This window comes from Mirounga leonina, unplaced genomic scaffold (assembly GCF_011800145.1).
Source record: "Mirounga leonina isolate KUSES-001 unplaced genomic scaffold, KU_Mleo_1.0 Mir_153, whole genome shotgun sequence".
Classification (NCBI taxonomy): domain Eukaryota; kingdom Metazoa; phylum Chordata; class Mammalia; order Carnivora; family Phocidae; genus Mirounga; species Mirounga leonina.
The window spans coordinates 34,866,975-34,872,268 of NW_023270387.1; positions in this window are offsets into that span (position 1 = coordinate 34,866,975).

The window sequence follows — 5,294 nt, forward strand, 5'->3', positions numbered from 1 at the left end:
TTTCTTTAAAATTTTGGGAGGCACTTTCTTCTAACAGATCAAAATATGCCCCAAATCTAGTGTGTGGCCCTGATCTATGCACCAGCCTGGTCATATTTGATCATATTCTGTTTTGTTTTGTTTTTTTTGTTTTTATCTTTTTCTTTTTCTTTCTTTTTCTTTCATTCCCTTTCTTTTCCCCCAGTTTCAGGTCTTTTCTGATTTGTTTAGCGTTTATTTTCTGAGGAGGTTTTACCCTGTTAGCATTTTGTTCTCTCATTCATCTAGTCTCCTCTGGACAAAATGACAAGATGGAAAAAATCACCTCAAAAAAAAGAATAAGAGGTAGTACCAACTGCCAGGGACCTAATCAATATGGACATTAGTAAGATGTCAGAACTAGAATTCAGAATGATGATTTTAAAGATACTAGCTGGGCTTGAAAAAAGCATGGAAGTTATTAGAGAAACACTTTCTGGAGAAGTAAAAGAACTAAAATCTAACCAAGTTGAAATCAAAAAGGCTATTAATGAGGTGCAATCAAAAATGGAGGTTCTAACTGCTAGGATAAATGAGGCAGAAGAAAGAATTAGTGATATAGAAGACCAAATGATGGAAAATAAAGAAGCTGAGAAAAAGAGAGAGAAACAACTACTGGATCATGAGGGCAGAATTCGAGAGATAAGTGATACCATAAGACGAAACAACATTAGAATAATTGGGATCCCAGAAGAAGAAGAAAGAGAGAGGGGGGCAGAAGGTATACTGGAACAATTATAGCAGAGAACTTCTCTAATTTGGGGAAGGAAACAGGCATCAAAAACCAGGAGGCACAGAGACTCTCTCTAAAATTCAATAAAAAAAGGTCAACACCCTGACATCTAATAGTAAAACTTATGAGTTACAAAGTAACTATTTACTAAAGTAAATAGTAAAACTTACGAGTTACAAAGAGAAAATCCTGAGAGCAGCTCAGGAGAAGAGATTTGTAACCTACAATGTAACCTACAACCTACAACACTAGATTGGCAACAGACTTATCCACAGAGACCTGGCAGGCGAGAAAGGACTAAAATGATATTTTCAGAGCACTAAATGAGAAAAATATGCAGCCAAGAATACTATATTCAGCTAGGCTGTCATTGAAAATAGAAGGAGACATAAAAAGCTTCCAGGACAAACAAAAACTAAAGGAATTTGCAAACACGAAACCAGCCCTACAAGAAATCTTGAAAGGGGTCCTCTAAGCAAAGAGAGAGCCTAAAAGCAACATAGACCAGAAAGGAACACAGACAATATACGGTAACAGTCACCTTACAGGCAATACAATGGCACTAAATTCCTATCTTTCAATAGTTACCCTGAATGTAAATGGGCTCAATGGCCCAATCAAAAGACACAGGCTATCAGATTGGATTAAAAAACAAGACCCATCAATATACTGTCTGCAAGAGACTCACTTTAGACCCAAAGGAACCCCCAGATTGAAAGTGAGGGGGTGGAAAACCATTTACCATGCTAATGGACACCAAAAGAAAGCTGGGGTGGCAATCCTTCTATCAGACAAATTAGATTTTAAACCAGAGACTGTAATAAGAGATAAGGAAGGACACTATATCCTACTTAAAGGGTCTATCCAACAAGAATATCTAGCAATTGTAAATACCTATGCCCCTAACATGGGAGCAGCCACTTATATAAGACAATTAATAACAAAAGCAAAGAAACACATTGACAACAATACAATAATAGTGGGGGACTTTAACACCCCCCCTCACTGAAATGCACAGATCATCTAAGCAAAAGATCAACAAGGAAATAAAGACTTTAAATGACACACTGGACCAAATGGACTTCACAGATATATTCAGAACATTCCATCCCAAAGCAACAGAATACACACTCTTCTCCAGTGCCCATGGAACATTCTCCAGAATAGATCACATCTTAGGTCACAAGTCAGGTCTCAACCAGTACCAAAGGATTGGGATCATTCCCTGCATATTTTTCCCAGACCACAATGCTTTGAAACTAGAACTCAGTCACAAGAGGAAAGTTGGAGAGAACTCAAATACATGGAAGCTAAAGAGTATCCTACTAAAGAATGAATGGGTCAACCAGGAAATTAAAGAAGAATTAAAAAAATACATGGAAACCAATGAAAATGAAAACAAAACTATTCAAAATATTTGGGATGCAGCAAAGGCAGTCCTAAGAGGAAAGTACATAGCAATACAAGCCTTTCTCAAGAAACAAGAAAGGCCTCAAATACACAACATAACCCTAAATCTAAAGGAGCTGGAGAAAGAACAGCAAATAAAGCCTAAACCCAACAGGAGAAGAGAAATCATGAAGATCAGAGCAGAAATCAATGAAATAGAAACTAAAAGAACAGTAGAACAGATCAATGAAACTAGGAGCTGGTTCTTTGAAAGAATTAACAAGATTGATAAACCCCTGGCCAGACTTATCAAAAAGAAAAGAGAAATGATGCAAATCAACAAAATCATGAATGAAAGAGGAGAGATCACAACCAACACCAAAGAAATACAAACAATTATAAGAACATATTATGAGCAATGCTATGCTAGCAAATTAGATAATCTGGAAGAAATAGATGCATTCCTAGAGATGTATCAACTACCTAAACTGAACCAGGAAGAAATAGAAAACCTGAACAGACCTATATCCATTAAGGAAATTGAAGGAGTCATCAAAAAATCTACCAACAAAGAAAAGCCCAGGGCCAGATGGCTTCCCAGGGGAATTCTACCAAACATTTCAAGAAGAATTAATACCTATTCTTCTGAAACTGTTCCAAAAAATAGAAATGGAAGGAAAACTTCCAAACTCATTTCATGAGGCCACCATTACCTTGATCCCCAAACCAGAAAAAAAGACCCCATCAAAAAGATATTACAGACCAATATCCCTGATGAACATGGATGCAAAAATTCTCACCAAAATACTAGCCAATAGGAGCCAACAGCACATTAAAAGGATTATTCACCATGACCAAGTGGGATTTATCCCTAGGCTGCAAAGTTGGTTTAACATCTGTAAATCAATCAATGTGATACAATACATTAACAAAAGAAAGAGCAAGAACCATATGATCCTCTCAATAGATGCAGAGAAAGCATTTGACAAAGTACAACATCCTTTCTTGATCAAAACTCTTCAGAGTATAGGGATCGAGGGTACATACCTCAATGTCATAAAAGCCATCTATGAAAAACACACAATGAATATCATTCTCAGGCGGAAAAACTGAGAGCTTTCCCCCCTAAGGTCAGGAACGTGGCAGGGATGTCCACTATCACCACTGCTATTCAACACAGTATTAGAAGTCCAAGCCACAGCAATCAGACAACAAAAAGAAATAAAAGGCATCCAAATCGGCAAAGAAGAAGTCAAACTCTCACTCTTTGCAGATGATATGATACTTTTTGTGGAAAACCCACAAGACCCCACCCCAAAACTGCTAGAACTCATACAGGAATTCAGTCAAGTGGCAGGATATAAAAGCAATGCACAGAAGTCAGTGGCATTCCTATACACCAACAACAAGACAGAAGAAAGAGAAATTAAGGAGTCAATCCCATTTACAATTGCACCCAAAACCATAAGATACCTAGGAATAAATCTAACCAAAGAGGCAAAGGATCTGTACTCAGAAAACTATAAAATACTCATGAAAGAAATAGAGGAAGACACAAAGAAATGGAAAAACGTTCCATGATCATGGATTGGAAGAACAAATATTGTGAAGATGTCAATGCTACCTAGAGCAATGTACACATTCAATGCAATCCCCATCAAAATACCATCCACTTTTTTCAAAGAAATGGAACAAATAATCCTAAAATTTGTGTGGAACCAGAAAAGACCCTGAATAGCCAGTGGAATGTTGAAAAAAAAGAAAAGAAAAGCTGGCGACACCACAATTCTGGACTTCCAACTCTATTACAAAGCTGTCATCATCAAGACAGTATGGTACTGGCACAAAAACAGACACATAGATCAATGGAACAGAATAGAGAGCCCAGAAATGGACCCTCAACTCTATGGTCAACTCATCTTTGACAAAGCAGGAAAGAATGTCCAATGGAACAAAGACAGTCTCTTCAACAAATGGTATTGGGAAAATTGGATAGCCACATACAGAAGAATGAAACTGGACCATTTCCTTACACCACACACAAAAATAGAGTCCAAATAGTTGAAAGACCTAAATGTGAAACAGGAGTCCATCAACATCCTAAAGGAGCACACAGGCAGCAACCTCTTCGACCTCAGCCACAGCAACTTCTTCCTAGAAACATGGCCAAAGGCAAGGGAAGCAAGGGCAAAAATGAACTATTGGGACTTCATCAAGATAAAAAGCATTTGCACAGCAAAGGAAACAGTCAACAAAACCAAAAGACAACCGACAGAATGGGAGAAGATATTTGCAAATGACATATCAGATAAAGGGCTAGTAACCAAAATCTATAAAGAACTTATCAAACTCAACACCCAAAGAACAAATGATCCAATCAAGAAATGGGCAGAAGACATGAACAGACATTTTTCTGAAGAAGACATCCAGATGGCCAACAGACACATGCAAAAGTGCTCAACATTGCTCGGCATCAGGGAAATCCAAATCAAAACCTCAATGAGATACCACCTCACACCAGTCAGATTGGCTAAAATTAACAAGTCAGGAAAGGACAGATGTTGGCGGGGATGCGGAGAAAGGGGAACCCTCCTACACTGTTGGTGGAATGCAAGCCAGTGCAGCCACTCTGGAAAACAGTATGGAGGTTCCTCAAAAAGTTGAAAATAGAGCTACCATATGATCCAGCAATTGCACTACTGGATATTTACCCCAAAGATACAATTGTAGAGATCCGAAGGGGTATGTGCACCTGACGTTTATAGCAGCAATGTCCCACAATAGCCAAACTGTGGAAAGAGCCAAGATGCCCATCGACAGATGAATGGATAAAGAAGATGTGTTATATACATACAATGGAATATTATGCAGTCTTCAAAAGGAATGAAATCTTGTCATTTGCAATGACGTGGATGGAACTGGAAGGTATTATGCTGAGTGAAATAAGTCAAACAGAGAAAGACATGTATCATATGACCTCACTGATATGAGGAATTCTTAATCTCAGGAAATAAACTGAGGGTTGCTAGAGTGGTGAGGGGTGGGAGGGATGGGGTGGCTGAGTGATAGACATTGGGGAGGGTATGTGCTATGGTGAGCACTGTGAATTGTGCAAGACTGTTTAATCACAGACCTGTACCTCTGAAACAAATAA